Source organism: Tachypleus tridentatus, chromosome 9 (genome assembly GCF_004210375.1).
Source record: "Tachypleus tridentatus isolate NWPU-2018 chromosome 9, ASM421037v1, whole genome shotgun sequence".
NCBI lineage: Eukaryota > Metazoa > Arthropoda > Merostomata > Xiphosura > Limulidae > Tachypleus > Tachypleus tridentatus.
The window spans coordinates 96,913,134-96,936,603 of record NC_134833.1 but is presented as its reverse complement, the minus strand read 5'-3'; the positions used below and the strand labels follow the sequence as shown (position 1 = coordinate 96,936,603).

The following is a 23,470-nucleotide window of genomic DNA, read 5'->3' as shown; positions in this document are numbered from 1 at the left end:
TTTTATGACCCAGATTGAATCTCAAACTATCAGTTCAGCATTACACCCGCCACTTATACTGTTACAGGTATGTTGATTATACAAATGTTGGATTCACATCCACAGAACACACACTTAGGTTTTTCAACCATGTTAACTCTATACACCCCAACATTATGTTCACCTGTGAACAGAGAAAAATACTGACCAAATAACATTTCTTAACCCCAAGATCACAAGAACCGCTACACAACACAAAAACAGAAATTCTCAGAAAAAAATCATCCATACTGAATTATACAAAACAAAAACTCAACACATTAAGAAACCAAATAAACACAGCCACAAAACTATGCTTACCCGAAAAATTAACGATTAAATCAACAAAATAAAACAACACTTCATCAACAACAAATTTCCTCACAAAACCGTTAAAAAAATTATACACACACACCTATATCAACAACAAACAAACCATAATAGATTCCAAGATACAACAATATACAAAACCTTATACTGTTGCATACCATATGTTCCCGACATCAGCGAAAAAATAACCAACATTTGGAAAAGACTTGTAGCAAAACACAACATTACAGTAAACATTAAATTTATTCATAAACCAGGTAGAAAACTAAAGTCCATATTATGTGAAAACTGCACTGACAAATACCATTCCAACGTTATTTATAAAATATAATGCAACAACTGTCACGACTTCTATATTGGAGAAATAAACAGAAAAAATAGAAACCAGAACACAAAAAACACCTTCACACGATTTTGAACACTGCAAATCAAATAAACAAAAAATAACCATAGAAATCACCCAAATAATAAGTAGGAAAACAAATTTAAACAAACGCAAAATCAAAGAACCCCTACTTATACAGCAACTAAACCAAAATTAAGCTAATATAAAGGAACAACTTTATACCCATACTAATTAATAACCTCACATCCAACGTCCTCTACAATACCTTACATGTTTTTATTCTCGTCCCTTAGACATGTTAACCTGAACATGACAAAGGAAGGTCGAATCGTTGTTCTGTTTTATTAGAAAAAGTGTTGATACTTATACCAGCCATTCTGAAATATAGATGTTAAAAGTCTTAACTTGATTGAAAAAAAGAAAAATTAGTGAAGATTTGGTTATGTGTGTTCACTGAGGTTTCATATTTCAAAATTATTATATTTGTTACATTGAGTTACACATATTTATTTTCATTGAAATAAATTCAAATTATCAGCATTTTTATAGTCTGTGTGTAATATTCGAGGAAAGAATATTCATATATAAGTTTCAAAATGAACATAATAATCTAAAGGTACTTCCATATAACGTTATCTTTTCTCTCCTTAAATGTATCTAAAATATTTCCCAGAATCAAGTGTATACGTAACATAAAAATATTTTCTATTCATATTAAATCCAGGTGCAAATATAAAATACGCCTTTCAGTATGAAAACATTTACCTGTCTCAGCTTACACCCACGATCTTCGATTATTGTTTAGTGAACAAACAATGTAGAGTGATTATACATATTCTTAACAAATATAAATGCCGTACTGAGCTAAAATACCCAAAAATCCTAACAAATATATTTTTACTAACATACTATAAATTTCGTCAGTTTTCCGTTACAAACATAAACAACAGTCCACGTATTTGCTATATTTTGATAGCCTCTTTCTTCTCCAAGGAAATTACTCATTACTGCTTTATTCCATTTTATCAGTAATTTATTTAGTTGTAATATTATTAAAATTTATATGTAATCAACTGTAATTTGATAGCTTATTAGTTCACAGTGCTACGAAATGATCTCTTTTTATAAAAATAATTACTTACGGGCAGTCATTTACAGCGACAGTAAAATGTCCTGGTATTCAGCGTATTTTATCAGTTAAGTAAATACATACATATACACACACACTAAAAAACGAAGATAATAAAACAAAATAAATTTAATTATCCAGTGCATTGTAAAGGTAATAAATATATGCACAGTACTAACAATTTGTTAAACATCTTTCATAAATCAACTTTTGTCACTCTATATTACAACTGTTACGTGAAATACATAAACTTTAAGTGCCATAATTACAGTGGAATGAATAAATTCAAAATGAAAAGTAGCTATCGCCCTCTAATAAATAATTGCTTAGACCAAATCTCACTAAACTTTATTAAGAATGTGAGATTTTTAAAATTAAAATTGATCTCGTGGAGGGTGAATAACCAAGTTCAAAGGTTTATCTTGAACTTGCTGAATAAGTGTAATTTTGAGGACGTCTCTAGGTGGATGCATCTGGTTACAATGGATTATATATTCGGACTGCTTTTTAAAAACGTTTTTGCATTAAAAACATTTGTAAGGAAAGCAGCACAATCGAGTGATTTTCTTTGCTGGGGAAAAAAATATCTGTTCTTTCAGTTTCAACTCTGTTACCAATTTCTGTCGTTGTAAATGTTGGTTCTCCAGAAGTAGAGTCTGGTAATTCGGGTCTATATACAGTAGGTTGATAATTGGACAAACTACAAAATTTCCCACATTCGCTTTCTTTTTCTCTAAGCGACAAGCCTAAAGAAGCTGATGAAGCTGTTTCCGTTTGTTTGGAAACCGAATTTCGCTTCCGATGATTTATTTCTGGAATTCCATGGATACGAAATTTGTGTCTCTCCAAGTTACTCTTTTGACTAGTAGCATAAGTACAAAGTTCACATGAAAATTCTTTTAATCCGTTGTGAACACTCATATGACGTTTGAGTAGAGCTCTTCGACAAAAGCTTCGTTTGCAAAGGTTGCATACGTAACCTTCTTTATGTAGGGTTTTCGTGTGGAAACGCAAAGCAGCTTTGCTTACAAATTGTATTCCACAACATTCTAGAAATTTCATAGTGTTGTGATGCATGGATAGATAGTGGCGTTTGAAATTGTTTTTTCTGTCAGTTTTATAGGTACAGGAGAAACAGATATACCGTGTCTTTCGACGTGTTGGTCCTTTTTCAATTGACGAGTGGTTTTCCATAATCTATATTGTTAAATTCCCGCTAAAATAATAAAGAAACGTTCACATTATCAATGTAGATTAGGATAATTTCCCTTTAATGTTTATCAGTTCGTTTGAAAAACGGTTATAAAAGTAAATTAACTCTGTTATTATTTCGGAAAAATGTAATTTTCTTAACATTCTTGTTGAAAAATTAGTATACCTATTCTTAGTAGTTTTTCAGTCATTACTTATACTGAATAAAAACACGTTTAAATGATTAATATGTAACGCATTTAGTTAGTAGCCCATTAAACAATGAAACGTTTATCTTACCTTAAACTACTTTAAACACTTTCAATGAAATTTGGTGTCGCAAGCTTAATACTTTGCTCGTCTAACCGTTTTCAACTGTTTCAAATCAAAGCTACAAACAAAATGGATAGAAATGATAACTAGTGGTCAGTTTTACACTTCAGGATTACCAAGTGGTAACGAAGACCACATCCGGTGAAACTCTAAAGGTCAGAGAGGTTGAAGTTAACGCTCGAGGTGCTGTCTACAGAGATCAAACTAAATGATTAGCCAATGGAGAAATGAAGAAAGGAAAGTTGACATCATGCCGTCTTCGGCGTGCACGTATTTCGATACGTATATATTTTACAGAAATAAAACAAATGTGTTCTTAACAACTTAATAGTTAATAATAACAACAAATGATTATAGTTCAAATGTAAAACTTAATTTGCTAATTAATCAAATGAATGTTAAGCCTATTATACTGAACACACATTGAATAATGTGAGTTTTGTCCGAAAAAAAAGAGCCACAAAATAAAAACATTCAAGAGTATGTATATATATATTTATATTAATGTGTATGTGACTCATATTTTGTTTTGTTTTATGAATAGAAACTGCCAAATAATTATTATTCTCTGTACATTCCTGTCATTACTCGTGGTACCGCGGAAAGTTACCGTCTTACAACGCTGAAATTCGGAGCTAGATTCCCCACAGTGGACACAACAAATAGACCAATGTGTCTTTTTTTTTAACGACCATGGTTATTAAACCCGATTTATTGCGTTATATACTTTTAGGATTATTGCTGTACTACTGGAGGGCATTCAACTTTAGTATGAAAAAGTAGTCATGTTTTTCTACACAAGTATTTTATAACTAATGTTAGTTCTGTGTTTGTAAGTGTAGTTTTTACATATAAAATACGATGCAACAACTACCACGACTTCTATATTTTAGAAACAAGCAGAAGAATGAAAGCTAGATTCAAAGAACAAAAAAAAAACACCTTCACACGCTTTTTGAACACAGAAAATCAAACAAACACAAAAAAACAGTAGAAATCACCCAGATACTAAGTAGGAAAACAAATATAAACAAACACAAAATTTAAAAAGGCCTACTTATACATCTAAAACCAAAATATAAAGGAACACCTTTATACCTATACGAATTAATAACCTCATATCTAACTGCAGCCATATATAATATGTTTAACAATTTTGATTAGTATAACTTAAGCTATTACAAGATATATAATTTTGAAGAAAGTTCTAAAACTTTAGAAATAGTTTTAAGGGTAAAAATTTTGGCTAAATGATTTTCTTACTCGCGATGAAGGCTGTATGACTTAAAACAATTAGTTCCTTTTTAGTTCCAGAAATGTTTATTTTTTCTTTATATGTTAATAATTTATCACAATATATCTAAATTTTCTTGCTTTTGTTTGTTTTGAAATCTACAAACTACCACATAAAACACTTAACTTTTATTTAAACTTTTGAATATAGAATTGCATTATTACTCTTACTATAATGTTTGTTTTAAATATCACACATAGCTACACGAAGGCTGCCTACGCCAGCCATCCCTAATATAGCAGTTAATCATCACACCATCCACCGCTAACTCTTGGGCTACTCCTTTACCAACGGATACTGACACTGGCTGTTACATTATAACATCTCTCCTGGTTGAAACGGTGAACATGTTTGGTGGAACGGGTATTCGAGCTCGCGACTCTCTGATTACGAGTCCAGGGCCATATCCACCTGGCCATAACGGGCTTATTGAAATGGATAAAAAAGAAATAATAAAAAGTAAATTATACATTAGTTAATTATACGTCAATCTGGCGTACTAACAACGTGACATTTTATATAGAGTTAGCTTTGAATGAGTTTAGTCAGATCTTATAATATATGATTTTAGAGATTTTCAATCATTTATGGACAACTTAAAGCTACATATATTCTAAATTATTTGGTTTAGTTATCATGCCTAGCTATAAATTCATGATTCGTATCCCATTGGTCCAAAATTATGCAACACGTGATATATACTAACTCGGAAAAAGACTATTTTTAGACAATAAAAAATGTAACTTCCAGACGAGAGGGCATGTAAAAATGTATTTTTGTAATTGTCCTACAACTAAATTTTATACGTATCACAATCAAGAAAATGAATAAAGCTAAGTCCAACTTTTTCACAGTATAATAAAATTAGGCGACATCAATAGTTCGTTAGTATTAAAAGAAATATGTAAACAATAAATAAACAAACTGTTGTGTACTTGCATATTATAGAAATCAACAATAGCATTAACATGTAGTGATTTTAAAAATTATTATAAAATGCATTATGACGTAAATTTAAAAAATCTACCAGTTTAGAGACTCAAACTTTTCTGACATGTGGCGTTATATACCATAATATTTTTTATTTTAACATTTATCTGTGTCAAACATTTTGTATATATTTTCGTATTAGTTTTTCTCTTTCCAGTTTCTTCAAAGATTCGCGAGCTTGTTGTAAAAATAAGTTATATTATTCGTTTAATTTCATATGAATTTATTCGACAGCGATATTAGCTTACTGTTCGTGATTAAAGTGATAGAATAGAATGAAATTAGTCAACCCCACTCACCACACTCACGTGGGCTAAAAAAGGAAAATGATATTGGCTTTTGTTCTTGCCCTAACGTGGTGGAAGAGCAACAGGTACAATGTAAATAATATCCCTTATCCACAGCCTCGGAAATTAATGTCCCCCACTCCAACTTGGACATATATTGCTGCACCATTCATCTGCTACAGTAGGAGTGGAGACAAATCTCTTTGCGCCTCCAACACACTCATTTTCAAATCACCTGAAGAATCTTTTGCTCTCTTTGAATAAGAGAGTAGACGAGTCTACGTCTATACCCTTCTCTCTCCCCATCGCCTCTTCCAACGGCTCCCTGGATCCACTTTCTTTTGCTCCAGATAGTGTTGTTTCCTCGGGTCCATCTTCTTCTCTCGTACCTAGATGCAGAACGCTTATTTGTTCACGCCTTCAGTGGCTGGAATCTTCTTCTACTAACAGAGACCAGTTATGAGAATAAAGAGAAGCGATGGACTCAGCAGACAGCCCGATATGGCTTTGCTATAAGAAAACATTTTACAACAATTTTAAACATCAGTATTTTTGACAAACAGAAGGAAGTTATAATAATTCTTCATATCACTTTAATTTGGAACATAGACAGATGATAAGCATGGATTATAAATTTGAGCAAAGGTAAATTAAAATGAGATGCAGTTCGTTTATTTAAATTATTCTCTGAAGTTTCTTCCATTGAGAAAGTCTCAGTAATTGCATTGCTTGAGTATATTCAAGTCCGTGTTTTAAGAATTGCATGATATATGTTAAATATAGATCAAACTATAAAACATTTAAATCACTTATAAACGTATGGCATTCATTTAACACCTAAAATAAAACTAAATAACTAAAAATAACTGCAGTATGATATCGTTTAGTAGCTTTGTTTTAGATGTCTATCTGTTACTTTTAAATAAAAGGCTTTAATACTTGTCAATGTCTTTTGTGCAGAGCAGTGGGAGTGGAGATAAATCTCTCCATGTCTCCAACAAAGTAATTTTTCAATCACTTCAAGAGTCTTTTATCCTCCATGATTAAGAGAGAAGACGACTCAATGTCTACTCCTTTCTCTGTCCCCATCACATCCTCTAGTAGCTCCCTGGATCCACTTTCTTTGACTCCAGATATTGGCGTTTCCTTGGGTCCATCTTCTTCTCTCGCCCCCAGAAGCAGAACGATTACTTGTTCATGCCCTCAGTCTCTGTAAACTTCTTCTAACGATAGAGGCCTGCCCACTCGTCCTAGGACATAATCCATGGAGGTCGATAGACCTTAAGAGAGACACGTGGTCGAGAACAGAAAGACTCGTCGCCTGGTTTTCCTGCACTTAAATAAAAATTACCACTGGCATTTTACAATGGTATACTGTTGAGATTTCCGTTCTAATTTAGAAGATATCGAGGCACTGATTGCTTACTATCATCCTATGTATTTTCCTTACAGGAAACATTTCTGAAACCTATCGATACAGTCACTTTCAGAAGTTTTTTTTTCAATAGAAATGACAAGATGTATGATAGACACATCTCGTGTCAGTCATAGAACATCAATCTTGTCGAGCAGCAGCGAGAGACTGCCCTTAATAATTTACTGGAGTGGTCCACAGCCACCCCTTTTAACCTTTGCATGTACCTTTGTCACCAATTGAGTATTCACCGGGATCCTGAACTTCGGGTCAGTAGAACTGTGCTTCCCATAGCCCCTGAGGCAAAGTTCTTAAGGCTTATCTTTGACTGTAAACTAACCTTCATACCACACTTCAAGCAGCTACGAGTCAAGTGCTCAACGGCAATGAATATCCTTTATGTTCTCTCTTCCACCTATTAGTGAGCAAATCACTATTGTATGCCAAAGATCTGCCCTGATCTCATTCGATAAAACTGGACTATGGGCCTGTGGTATATGGTTCTGCGAGAACCTCAGCTTTGAAGATCTTGGACTCCAATTATCAACTGGGGCTTCAGTTCTACTTCCGATTGGAAGTATCGTCTTCTATTTCCGAACATCTCTCGAACCATCTTTTCATTTCTATTTATACAAATGGTTCGAAATTAGGTGACTCAGTGAGCTCTGCCATGGTTTGTTGTGGTTGGGTGATTCCACACAGAATCCTCTCTGCAGTTTCTGTGTAACTGCCATATTTTACGACATTTCTCTTGCCCTAGATCGCATGGAAGATAAACAGTAATCTAACTGTACTATTTATACCGACTACCTTACCTCCCTACTGGCCCTAGAATCGCTTCACCCTATTCTAGCAGATATTCAAAACCGTCTGGCCTATTTCTCTTTAACTTGTATCAAGTTTTTCTGGATACCAGTCCACTTTGGTATTCGCGGGTACGAGCTCGCTGACACTGCAGCTAAATCTAACTGTTCTGATGTTAACACTGCTATGCCTGTTCTGTACATGGACGATTATTCCGTATTCAAGGCTCAGCTTCACGCTAATTGACTGTCGACTTGTAGTGAACAACGGGATAACAAGCATTTCCAAATTAAACCCTTTTTTGGACTTCGGCCGTCTTGTTTCCATAAGAATCGAAAGGAGAAAGTTGTCCTATCTAGACTATGCATTGGTCATAGTTTTTAATTCATCGTGTGTAGTCTGTGTGACACTCAAGTCACAATAGTCCACATTTTACTCTTATGTCATCGTTACGACTCTGAACGACGACACCATTTTAGACATGATTTGTTCACTGGTTTATCCTTGATGCTGGACAGGATTTTTGGTGATAGTTTCACTGTACGCCTTAGATTTTTTTTTAAATTTAAGGGCCTTGGGTCTTTTTTAACGCTATAAGTTTTAATTAAAAAATGTACTTTGTTTTTTTTAACATGATTCCTTTTTACGAATTTTAATAATTATATTTTATTTTTTATTGGTTGTTTGGTGCAGATAGCCTAGTTGCATTGCGTTATAAAACACTAAACAACCAAACAACCTATTAAGGTCAATGATTGTGTGTTTGAATTTTACCGTAATAAGTAAGATAGTCTTTAGTAAAAATTAAATATACTTAGGTAAAAATTAAATATACTTTAGTAAAAATTAATATGGTTTAATAAAAGACAAATTTAACTCGATATTACTCGTTGAAATTACCTCACAATTGTAAGAACTTTAATCAATTTGTTATTCGTATGTCAAGCGCGCTTTCATTATCCCATGTCTGATGAAATTATTTTTAATAACATTTTTATTCTAGGGTTAACGTGTCAATACCATTCACTTAACGTATGCGAAGACAGTCAATTTAAGTGAGAGCTTGATAACTATGCAAATGATAGTGTTTGTTTTTATTGCTTTAGTTAAGAAGTTGGGACAGCCTAGATGACCACTATAGCTCTTGTCTCGCCTGTTAGGCTACTATTGCTATACAACTATTACGACAGTCACAATGAACTAGTGTTTACACAAAAATTACTTCTTTCAAAATGATTATGTTTGTTAGATTTTTATTTTCATAGAATTATGTTCACATTATCAGAATTGTGATAGTCGAAATTTAATTTTAAAACTAGAACATGTTTGTATCAAATTAGTAGAGAGCGTCAACAGAGATTTATTTAATGTATTATTGTTACTTAATACTTTGATGAATCGTGATTTGCTTTAATACGTAAACTCTGAAATGGTTTGAACTAAGTAATACCTTAAAATAAGGAGTTTCGTGAAGACAGAGAAAGCATTAATATCAAATAATTAAAACAAAAAATAACACCAATAAGTAACTTTCCAAAATATTGAACATTTTGTAATAAAAGATGGACTTATGTTTGATAAAAAATCGATACACATTAATCTCTGTTTCGAAACATAGACAAAGATCACTTTGTATGAAATCGCACAAAAGTTTAGACTAAAGCATATCGATTATGCTACATTTTACTGTTATCATTTTACTACTGGCAGAGGAATGTAACAATTATTATTTCATTTAATGTTTTCTGCCTCAATAGAAATTATATTATGGGAATATTTTATTTTAAGCAAACGTTATTCTGTACTTTATTTTAATTAAGGTTTTAATATCCAGACTTGATAATACATTGTGATACCCGGTGTATCTTATCAGATAACTAACTACACACAATCTAAAAACCAAGAGTATAAAGATAGGAAAAATAAACTTTAATTATCTAATACATTATACAGTCGATAAATATCAATAAAAATTAATACAAGTATTAAAATCCAAAGTGTAAAACATTATTTAACAATTGTAGAAATAAAAGTGATTATTATAGGATTTAAAGAGTTGTTTAATACATAATATCGGGAACTATACAAAGTATTAACAGCTTCATAAACATCTTTTATAAATTTACTTTTGACATTGTATATTACCACTGTTATGTGAAATACATTAAAAAGGAATAAGTAGATACTGCTCTCTAATAAATAATTACTTAGAACGATATACCAAGTCCTATTAAATTTTATCAAGAATGTAAGTTCTTAAACATTAAAATTGATCTCCTCAGGAAGAAAGAATTACCATATTCAAAGGTTTGCCTTGAAACTGCTACAGAACGAGTGTCATTTGGAAGACGTCTCATGACAGATGCATCTGATTGTAGTGGATAATGGTCCAAAACATAATTACCTTTACATACTTCAAGACCTTTAAATGATAGTAATCTATCCGGCTTTTTTTTTTTTTTTTTCAAATCAAAGCTACAAACAAAGTGAATATAAATTATTATTACTGGTCAGCTTTATACTTTAGGCTTACCCAGTAATGGCAAAGATTACATCCACCAAGACGCTAAAGGTCACAGAGGTTGTGGTGAACGATAACGTTGGTATATGCAGAGGTCAGACAAAATTATTAGCCAATGGGAAAATGGGTGAAGAAAGGAAACTGGTCGCAATGACGTCTCCGGTGTGCACGTGCCTCATGAAGTGATTAAAACATGTATCCCTTTCAAGCCAATGGACACGACTGTCACAGGTAGCGAGTATAAACATTTGTAAAACTGTAACTGTTCATCATGGTGGAAGCAGAATCGCTAGTTGATTTGTTAACCCGAAATACGCGCACTTCTGAATTTGGGTTTTTAAGTCACGCATTGTATATTTTTTGTCAGTGTTACATACATGATTGTTTTTAGATTACCTAATACAAAATTTTGCACTCTAAATTATTTAAAACTAAACACATTTTAAGTTATCTCATATTATTTAAGTTAGTTATCTTTCTGTCTGTGAATTCATGACTCTTCTTCCCTTGGTCCAAAAAATACTTAACACACTGTGGGATTATTGCTAAAGTTTTAATCAGTATTAAGTTCTACTCAATAAAAGTTTCCTATATTAATTATATTTACCAATACAATCCGTAAAATTAAAATAATATATTGTGTGGCTTGGATATTAATTAATTACGTCACAGTTTAAAGACAAAGATACTTGTAGGAGTACCCCTGACTGTGGAACAAAGGAATTTAACAAGGCATTTATTAGATTTAGAAAAGAGATTAATGAAATCGAAACTTATTGGATATATAAATCATAACTTTTTGAAAAACAGCAAGAATTTCAATTTCAGACGGAAGGAAGTATTTGAATTTCCCTTTGAAACTGTTTTATAATAAAATTATGGACACATCACAAACTAGAAAACAAAATAAATATGAAATCAATTTTTAAGAGAAAACACTTTGAGGAATTTAGTAAGTTTGTACCATGCTTTATGTAATTTTGACGTTGAAAATAATAAAATCAGGGTATATTAATACTTTGCCTGCAGGGAAAGAGATAAGAGAACTACAACAAACAAATTGTCGCGTAATGTAAAGAAAGTAAACAATCAATTTCTGTGGGTGTTTTCTTATAGCAAATCCACATCCGACTATCTGGTGAGTCCACCACAGAGAATCGAACTCCTGATTGTAGGGTTATAAGTCCCGAGACTTACCGCTGTACTATGGGTGGGGATTAATTAAGTTGTAAAATATTATTTGTATAAATTATTATCAGTATAATTATAATGTAATTTCACCACATCTACCTCATACTCTTCTATGAGGCTTCACATACCATGATAATTGTTTAAGTTAAAAGTGATTAGTACAGTCTTTATCTCACAAAACTGTTCATTTGGGACAAATTTTTGACAGTCAAGTAAAAAAAAAATCTACTTACTTCCTAGCATAATTTGTATGAAAATAGTAGTTTATCATAACGTTTTTATTCTTGTTAGAAAGTTAGTGTAATTTATGTTTGATTAAACAGAAATAACAACAAAAATGTCCTCGTTCTTACTGTCAAGTTGTTGTAGGTGGAAGATCAGGGTTTGATCACAAGATGAGTAAATTTATTTATTTCCTATTTTATAAAACAATCAATTTCTGTTATTTTTATCTCACGACAGGCTTAATAAATTAGTTATTTCGACATTTCGCTGTTTCATTTGTTTGTTTTCTTAATTTTGCACAAACCTACACCAGGACTAACTATGTTAGCCGTCCCTAAGTTAGCAGTGATAGACTAGAGTCAAGGCAGATAGTTAACACCACCCACCGTCAACTCTGGGGCAACGCTCATTCAACCTAATAGTGAAATTCACCGAACCGTTTTAACGCTCCCGCGAATGAAACTTTGACCATGTCGGGAGAAATGGTTTTCGAGTTCACTACTCGCAGATTGCTAGTAGAACACCATATAGGGTGTTTCTGTGGAGAACATGCTTTGTTTGAAATTTACATATCTTTCATTGACTTGAAACAATAAATGTTTGTTTTAAGCACCATTGATACAGGGAAATAAAGATTTTTCCTTATCTTCCAGTATCTTATGCTGATCCTCCGCTGATACGGCTGTAAGTCTACGGATTTACAACGCTATAATCAGGGGTTCGATTCTCCTCAGTGGACTCAGCATACAGCCCGATGAGGCTTTACTATAAGATAGAACACACACATCTTATGCTGTCACTTATTCTATACAATATATTGTCTGTTACACTTTGAGCCAATGACATACAATTTTTAACTTTTACTGTTAGCTTTTCCGCCGATGCATGTTCGCAGGCTACTCCCGATTTGACTTCAGAATTTAAACTCTTACCTGTACTGAGTTACTTTAGGTCATTCTTCCAAACTATCGAGCTTGCCAGATTGCCATTCTCTGAGTTCTAACTTGACCCCATCAACATCACATACGCTTTTTGGTACTCCAGCTCTATAAGCCAAAATAAGGGACAGGAATAGAGACATGCAAGTACTGGGGTTCTTTCCTTTATCTAAGAGTCGACTCCCTGCACGGAACTGGAATTTTCAGACTCCCCTTAAAGCAATACCAGGTAGCATGGCGAACTATCGACTCAGTAGCTGACCATACAGGGATCGTACCTGCGCAGTCCGCCACCAAGAATAAATTACCCTGCCCCTGGCCTCGAAAGATGAAAGATTTTTCTCGCATTTCTGGGGTAGGTTTCCAAAGTAAAAATGTTTTACTTACTTTACTTGTTTTAGTTGTCTCTGGTTTTCCTGTTTTATATCTTTAGGATATAAAGAACATTTGGGAAACACAAGACACAACTTATCCTGTGCAGTCAAAGTCACTATTTTTACGGTCTACGTGCCATTTGTCCTAGCATCTTCACAGGTTAAGTACAAAAACACTCTCACTGACCAGGCTCGCACCTCCAGCGTTAGCTGGTCCACCGTGGATATCTCTTCCATCGTCCACTTGAAGTCAGGAAGTGGCGTTTGCTTCGACTTATTGAATTTATAACCTTAGATCGATGAATCCACTATTTTTCTTAAATATCCGCGACTCATCTCTTGCTAAACTCCTCTTCCGTTAATCGACGTTAGTCGATTTTTAGTCTTATTCTGTTGTTTCACCTTATTCGTCTCATGGCCGCTGGAACACTTTCCTTTGTGTCTTCATGCATTGTTTTGCATCATGCGGATAAGATCTGATATTTAAATTCACTCACAACAGAAAAAATGAATTTTTTTGATTATTTGTTACTGGGAGAGGAGTATCAAGTTGGACCAGTATGTATTCCAGAAATTTTTTCCCAGTATACACGTACGTACGCACAATCATTGAAGGCACTTTTTGCTGTTTCTATGCTCTGGCAGCATGGGCATTTATTTGTTGTTGTTAATTTTAATGTATCTTGTACTTACTATGTTGTACGCTATTATATAGTTCAAATCTCTTCTTTTTGCTTCTATTTTCCAATTGCCTGTTGTGGTCCTTGAAGTCTTCCAATTTATTTATGAGTCTTCTATTACTGCTTTGCTTTTGTTTTTTCATTTATGGTTTCGTCTTTTCTATTATCATGTTATATAATTTAATTCCTGGGTTTTCTTTCATCACTTTTTTGTCATGTCTGTTATTTTGTTTAGTTAGACAGGTTTTTCTACGCGTAGTGCTCCTCGCATGATTTTACATGCAGAATATTTGGTGTTGAACTCAACTGTGTAGTTGTAAAATAATGCACATGATTTTGCATATTATTGATTGTAACTGCTATTAAATAATTTTTGAAGTTGGGCAAATATAGACCTCCTTCATTGATCGGTAGGCTTACTATTTCTCTGGCTAGGCCCTTTTGGCCTTATAGTTTCATATAAAACTATATATTATTTTCTTTATTTTTTGCAAACTGTTTCACTAAAGGGTAGTGTTCTACCTAGATATATTAGTTGTTTCATGGTCTGGGTTCTTTCTATTACGGATAAGTCGTTTTGTTTCTACTCTTCTGTTTTTTATGCTATTTCTTTTCTTTTTAACTGCCAGTTATAGCTTATTAAGTTGTAGGGACCTAACCAGATGCCTAATATTTTTATGGTACTTTTGGTCCAACTGATATTTGCTGGGGAATCGTTTTTAATTCTCCATCTTCCTAGACAGAAACCTTTTGATCTATCGTTATTTATTTTGGCGCCACTTACACTACAGAATGTATTTAATGTGCTTATGCTCTGACTTACAGGGTTTTCTGTAGTTAGTGTCAGAGTTACGTCATCAACACATGCAAAACATTTTTGTTGAGTGGCGTAGTTCCATGGAATATGTACTCCGACTATTTTTGGATCTGAGTTAAAACTACTTAGGAAACATTCAATGACTAACACAAAGAGTGTATAGGAAAAGGAACATCCTTGTCTCACTCCAATTACCAGATCTGGAAATTTCATTTTTGCATTTCACCATTTTTAACTTGGTTTATCCTACCAACCAAGACCTATCAATTATGCATTTATTAAAACTTGTCTACTACAGGAAGAACTGCGAATGGTGAAATAGAAAAAGATTTTACGTCAGTCTTGACGTTTGTTTTCTTTCTTCACTTAAATTTCTTATTTATACGCGTTGAATATTGCACAGAACGAAAGAGTTAGAAGAGCTTTTGACGACCAACAATATATGCCACCGGAATATTTTGAGAGAAAACAAAAACATGAATATCAAAATCAATAACAACACTTGCTAATAAATTCTTTTAAAAAAATATATCATCCGACTGAATTAACAAGGCTTTTATCATGATTATCTGCCACCGCGAAATTTAAGTAATTGAAATTCCTGACTGACAGGGAGTTACAGAATCAAAGTATTCATGTATTCGTGAAATATTTTTTGTAATAACTCCTCTTTACGACTTTCCTAATTTAACTTCAACAAAATGTCCTTTCATTAGAAATATAATCTAACTGTTTAAGTAAATGTTATGCACACTAACTGTCTGACCATAACAATACAAATTAAAAATAATAGGTTTAATACCAATAGTTAAAAAGCCTTAAAAGTGAAGGTAAATAAGAGGGAATGAACTCTTACTTAACTTGTTTGAAAAAGGATTGATCAATATTTTGTTCTAATGCTCTTGATATGTTCAGAACAGGTTCATTTTGAATCATATAAAATCCCAGAAATTCAGTTCCGATCTGTTCCTGTTTATTTTAATTGGTAAAAAGTATTCCTTTGGCTTTTGAAACGATTACTTTCGTTCTCCATTTAATACAGAATCATTTTATTTCATTTGATATTGGCTGAAGGTTTTATGCTGTTATTGTTGGATTTTTAAAACTTCTCCGAGTAACGACATAATGTGCGAATCGTATGTTAGATTTGGACCTTTAAGGATCATATTGTTGATATACATGATAAAAAAATGTATAGGACTATCTACCCCTTCTTGTGGAGAGCCTACTTCAGAAGTAAAATACTCTTAGAGAAAGCCCCCAAATGTTTTTTCTTATCTTCATATTAACCAGAGTAATTTCTGGCGGAAGTCCATTTTGAACATTTGGCTTTTCACACTTTGAGAAAGCAAGCACCTATATGTTATTTTTTGTTGCACTTATCTATTATTGCATCATGTATTAAGTGATCGATTAATTGTCTAGATTTTTAGAAGCCGCTTTAAGTATCTAGTAATTTTGGAGTATTTTTCTGATATACTAGAAGTTTTCTATTTGTAAAACACCTTGGTTAACAAGTACACAGCCTGATTGTAGTGATAAGTTAAACGAACTGTGACTCTTTCCGAGTCTCTTTTTGAATAATATACTTTGTATGCTGCTTTGCCATAGTGCTTTATATTTCATGGGTTTGATTGTTGTGTGTACTTCTGGTAAAGTGGTAAATTGGTTTAATGATTAGGAAGCCATGTGATACTATTCTTGTTTGTTACTTTCTGTAGTTGTGTGTTCAGTTGTGAATGATGTATACAAGAGTGTTTGATGTAGGTATTTGCTTTATTTTGTAACGTGTTGTTATTTTAAGGTTATCTACTTCAATACAGTTGATAAGCTCTGAAATGTCTTGGAGCTAAGTGGTACTTCAAAGTGTAATTTTCACTGAAAGTAAAATTGCAAATAATAGAATTTTAAACTACTCTACTGAATATATAATACATTTTGAGAAAGTACTGATCATTGGTTTATTTGTGTGTGTGTTTTACATAACAACGAAGGATCTCTGTCTGAAAAACAACATAAGTCGTTTTACACAGGCTACACTCATGAAATATTAGTTGAAATATTATTTATAAGTGGGTAATTACATTGTACCTTACCAAGACACGCCGATCAATTTTCCAGGTCAACAATCTCCTCAGGACTTCTGAACAATTGGACGCTTATAACGTTGTTCTCTTATACCAGATGGTATAATTTTAACGCTATGTAATTTTTAACAATGGAAAGTACGTACAACTCTGTTGTCATTATTCACAGTCATCAGATAAGGCATAACTATACATGGCTAGAACATGTATTTTCGCAAATAATTTTACTACAATGAACAAATAAATGTTTGTCAGTTTTTTGTCAAAAACTATGTTGTTTGTTTAATTTCGTGCAAACCTACCCAAGAATTATCTGCGCTTACAGTCCCTATTTTAGTAGTGTTAAACTAGAGGGAAGACAACCAGACAACCCCGCCAATTCTTTACAACGAAAGGTAGGATTAAAAACGCCACGCCTGAAACAACATGCATGTTTGTTCACGACATTCGATCAAGAAATCTGAGGATTGATATGGAGTGCTCATAACCCCCGTTATGTCACTCAAAACCAAAAACAGTTTATATACCTACTGCACACATGAGCTCGAACACTTGCTTGTACATAATTATAGTTGTACTAAAAGTAACGTAGTTCAATTTTTCAGTGAACCACAAACCAAATTAAGAATATTTTAAATATCTAAAAGTTCAGGAAAAATGAAATTAAACAACTGGTTGTTAAGCAGTATTTTATTCTGTTTTTTTGTATTTTTTAAATTTCAATATTAATGCTTAGTGAAAGAGAAAGAAAATTAACAGTATTCAACAGTATATACACAGACCCCAGTGACACAGTGATTTCTTTGCGGAATTACAACGCTAGAAACTGTGTTTCAAGAGCCGTGATAGGCAGAATACAGATAGACTATGGTGTAGCTTTTTGGTTAGCTAGAAATAAAAAAATGCTAAAAAGTGTGAGTGTCTAAAATAAACTTTTATCAGCTTTGAGCACTGTGTTTGTGTAACGATAAAAAAAAATTAAAATCTGACAGTAGACCCACCTAACAAGAACTGGGATGCACAAAGAATGACTATGAGTATTTAAGTAACTTAGAAATGTAACGTCTGGGTAAAAAGAAAGAGGTAAAATATGTTCGGTAACTTACAAATAGGAGTAACTTCATGTCACAAACAAAGAAACATCTTATCCTCACATTGATGAGTGAAATACTCATAATTTCCTGACACTTACTAAATAATATTAGAGTTTAGCTCTAGATAGGAGCTATTTGTTATTCATTTATATTTGTCAGTTAACTTGAGGCATATCTTGTTGTAACATAATAAATAATGTAAAAAGTTAAAGGTTGAAAACTACTTTTTAAAAAAAAACAATAAGAGACCATGTTATTTACCATTAAAATGAAATCATGGTTAGAAATTAAATTAACACCACCTAATAATATGGACAACACAAAAGTAGTTTTGTTCGTACAATAAAAAAACAAAAACACAATTCTCGAATCCTAACAATTTCAACCCTGTATCTTAGAAAAGTACCGTATGCCACTTCATAAATAAGTGTAGTTAATTTAAAGCATTGCATACAAAACCCAGATAATTGTAGTGATACATACACTATAAACACCCACGCAGAAAATTATGGTCCATGATTAGAAACGAAAACAAACTGTACGTTTTAATTTCACATGTTTGAAATACTTTTAATATATTTTTGTTCCACTTGTGTATTTAGTTACTATTATTTGTGAGTGTTTCTGGCGTTGGAATACAATATTTAACATCGTGCATGTAGATACCACAAAACCGTTTACCTACTAGTACAAGTAAGCCATACGTATTAAAAGTGTGGGATTAAGGTGAATGTTTCAACTTAACTATTTTAACCTTAAATTGTTACAAACAGTTACTTGTTTATGAAGTTATTATGCTCTTTTTATAAAATGCATATCGCTTTTTATTGTGTGATAAACGGCACAGCCTTCAGTAATTTATAAACTTCTCGTAAATAGATCAAAAGGAATTTTACACTTTTATGAAGCTGAAAATTTTATCATTTGTTTCTTTTCATGTTATTTCTATTGTTATAACATAAAAAATCAACAGCCAAACACACAGCAGGCTTTTAAATGACATCGAGGTATGCATTCTTGACCAAACTGTTGTGTACTGTACTATTTTGATGTTATTGTCTATATGCATGAATTAATTATTGAATTGACCGAGCACTAACAGTGAAGGTAGCGTATGATCGGACAAACATGTATAAGTTGTTTCTTTTTGTCTGAAGATCTTGTTTTAAATATTTGTTTGTCAAAAACACACACATACACCTGTTTTAAATAAAATGGTGTGCTTCTGGTATAATCTTTCTCGACACCTATGGGAAGCAATGTTAGACTTTCCAGAAATGATATGAAGAAAATGTACATGCCAGAACAGTATAATATTCCCACTTTACTGTATCCAGAATATCTTAATGTCATCGGACGACAGGACGAGGAAAGTCCAGTGCTATGCGCTGAACTATTACTGCCAGAGATAAGTGTATAGATCAGGTTAATATGTCAAGATCGAAAGAAAACTTACAACACTTTACAACAGAAATTACCTGAACACATTCATTCTGGGATATTCAGAAGAACAGTGAAAGAAGGGCAAACTTCCAACTGATATTAAGCAGAATTTACCGCCATCACCGTGTTCTCTGTTCCAGATAGCAGGCCATCTTACTATTAGGACATCGAAAACGTCTAATTTTTTTAGGTTAGTCGATTTTCCGGGCGCATGAAAATGTGTATTCTTATCAATTTACATATCATTTGCTATAAATATCTCCACACAAAAATAGTTTTCTTCAAGAATAGTAACCTTCAAAAAGAATGCTAGTTTAAATTTATTTTTAATTTCGATACAGAAATTCTTGATAGAGTGGAAATTAGAAAATATATGGGTGTAAGTAATCATTTCTTTTCCAAGTTCGATGTTTCGCTGCTTACAGAGATCAATAATAACGATATTTTGGTTAAAAATATCAAAAAAGGAAATTTGAAGGGATGTAACAAGGATCATCCACCATGAAATTGACAGCTGAGTTACTTGTTGACACTAATCAAATGTAGTTAAATATTTTCTTTTTCTCTAAAAGAGGGTGACTACAAGTAAAAATAAAAACAGGTTGGCTTTCAAATGTTACAAAGGAATAAATTAAAGAAAGCAATCGCAGATTTAAGACATTTAAATTAACTGGTTTCACAGAACATTTAGAAGATTTTAGAATGTCAAAAACACTGATTAAACATAGAGTAAGAATATGAAAAAGAACGTAAGAAAAAGTTTTGTGGAAAATGTAAAAATTAACACTAGGATCCACATAAAAGGCGGGTAAAATATTATCTCTATCTATTCTATACAATAATTAGCTAGTTTTATAGAATAATAGCTGAAAGAAAGTAGAGGTAAGTTATAAATGCAGATCATTAAACTGGATTAGTGTCAAAAGTAGGGTAACTCAAAGATCTGTCTTACGACCTTTGCTCGTTTTGATTCAATTTAATGACGTACGTGAAAGTATGATTAATAAACTACTTAACTATTTTGATGTAATTTTTGTGTTTTAGGAGTTTGCTTGCAGTGAAGAGTACATTGCTGCTTTACGAAGGTATTTAAACCATAATATAATTTGGAAAAATAAATATCAGGTGACTTCTAATTACAATAAGTACATTATAATGAATGAGGGTTATCATAATTTAGATTATAAGTACAGTTTGAATCAGTGTAACGTTAACAGTGTCATGAAAAATGGGATTTTGGTGTAAAGGTTGATCAGTACTGCAGTTAATCCATCGAATCAAAGTGGTTTACTAGATCTAGGTTACTGGTATCAACAAAAATATTGAATACAAGTCTGAACAGTTTATAATTTCATTATATAGTCCCTTGGTTAAGCTATATTTGAAGAATTATATTTAGTCTTCGAAGGACAATGCACTGTAGGAAAGGACACAGGGAATGGTGCCTGGGATAGAGAAGTTGTCATAAGAGAAGTTAAGGTCTCTGAAACTGTCTTAACTTGATTACAAAATGGAAAATAAGAGCAGATCTGTTTACGTGTGTCCACTAAGGTTTTATATTTCAAAATTATGTTTGTTACATTGAGTTACATTTTTATTTTCTTTGAAATAAATTCAAATTATCAGGATTTTTATTGTCCTTGTATCATACTCGATGAAAGAATAGCTCATATATGAATTTCAAAATGAACGTGATTATGAACATAATAATCTAAAGGTGCTTCTATATAACATTATTTTTTCTTTCCTTAAAAGTATATAAAATATTTCCTAGAGACAAGTGTACACGATATATAAAAATATTTTCTATTCATATTAAATCCTGGTGCAAATATAAAATACGCTTTTCAGTATGAGAACATTTACTTGTCTCATCTTACGCTCACATTCTTCGATTTTTTCTAACAAACAAAGTAAAGTGAGCACACATATTCTTAACAAATATATATGCTATACTGAGCTAAAATACACAAGAATCCTAACAAATTTTTACAAACATACTGTAAATTTTGCCATTTTTCCTTTACAAACATAAATAACAGTTCACGTATTTCTTATGTTTCGATAGCTTTTTTCCTTCTCCTAGAAGATTATTAAATTGCTTTATTATTCCATTTTTCCAATAACTTACTCAGTTGCTTTATTATCAAATTTTATATTTTAATCAAGTTTAGTTTCATAGCTTATTAGTTCACAGTGCTACGAAATGATCACTTTTTAGAAAATAATTATCTGCTGGCAGTCATTTACTACGTTAATAAAATGTTCTGATACCCAATGTATCACATCAGTTAAGCAAACACACAGACACCAAAAACCAATATTATAAACAAAACAAAAAAGAAACTATAATTATTTAATACATTATATAGCCAATAAATATATGCACAGTACTAACAGATAGGTAAACATATTTCATAAATCAACTTTTGTCTCTCCATGTTTCAACTGTTACGTGAAAGACATAAACCTTAAAGGGGCATGCTTACAGTAGCAATGAATAAATTCAACATGAATGGAATATATTGCTTGCTCTTAAATAAATAATTCATTAGACCAAAAGTTACTAAATTTTACCAAGAATGTGAGCCTTCTAAAATTAAAGCTGATCTCGTGGAGGGTGAATAACCAAATTCAAAAGTTTACATTCAACTTGCTCAATGAGAGTCATTTCGAGGGCGTCTTTAGGTGGATGCATCTGGTTACAATGGATTATATATTCGGACTGCTTTTTAAAAACGTTTTTGCATTCAAAGCATTTGTAAGGAAAGCAGCACAATCGAGTGATTTCCTTTGCTGGGGAAAAATCTGTTCTTTCAGTTTCAACTCTGTTACCAACTTCTGTCGTTGTAAATGTTGGTTCTCCAGAAGTAGAATCTGGTAATTCGGATGTATATACAGTAGGTTGATAATTGGACAAACTAGACAAATTCCCATGTTCGCTTTTTTCTTCTCTAGAAGACAAGCCCAAAGAAGGTGATGAAGCTGTTTCCGTATGTTCGTACACCAAATTCCGTTTTCGATGTCTCATTTCTGGAATTCCATGGATACGAAATTTGTGTCTCTCCAAGTTACTCTTGTGACTAGTAGCATAAGTACAAAGTTCACATGAAAATTCTTTTAATCCGTTGTGAACACTCATGTGACGTTTCAATAGAGCTCTTCGGCAAAAGCTTCGTTTGCAAAGGCTGCATACGTAACCTTCTTTATGTAGGGTTTTCGTGTGGAAACGCAAAGTAGCTTTGCTTACAAACTGTATTCCACAACATTCTAGAATTTTGGAACTCTTGTGGTGCATGGATAGAAAGTGACGTTTCAAGTTGTTTTTTCTTTCAGTTTTATAGGTGCATAGGAAACAGATATACTGTGTCTTTCGACATGTTGGTCCTTTTCCACTTGACGAGTTGCTATCCATATCCTATATTGTTAACTTCCTGCTAAAATAATAAATAAACGTTCACATTATCAGTGTAAATTAGGATAATTTACTCTTTAATGTTTATCAGTTTGTTCCAAAAAGGCTATAAAAGTAAATCAACTCTGTCGTTATTTAGGTAAAATTTAATAATTTTCTTTACTTTGCTATTAGAAGTTAATATACATTTTCTTACTAGTTTTTCAGTCATTACTTATGCTAAAGAAAAACATGTATAAATGATTAATAAGTAACATATTTCATTAATAACGCATTAAACACATGAAACGTTTTTCTTACCTTAAACTACTTCAAAAACTTTCAGTAAAATTTGATGTCGCAACCTTAACACTTTACTCGTCTAATTGTCTTCAGCTTTTTCAACTCAAAGCTACAAACAAAATGGATAGAAATGATAACTGTTGGTCAGTTTTATACTTCAAGGTTACCCAATAGTGACAAAGATTATATCCGGTGAAACTCTAAAGGTCAAAAAGGTTGAAGTTAACACTCGAGGTGCTGTTTTCAGAGGTCAAACTAAAGGATTAG

General features: G+C 32.4%; 1 protein-coding gene across 1 annotated transcript in view; it reads right to left on the bottom strand.

The window, feature by feature from the left end:
* Positions 1-6,235: 6,235 nt before the first annotated feature.
* The window catches only part of LOC143225826 (uncharacterized), a 439,460-nt gene continuing 422,225 nt past the window's right edge, over positions 6,236-23,470 (bottom strand). Inside the window, exon 6 of the mRNA XM_076455895.1 lies at positions 6,236-6,428. The gene's annotated coding sequence lies outside the window, so the exon portion shown is untranslated. The remainder of the gene's footprint in view (positions 6,429-23,470) is intronic.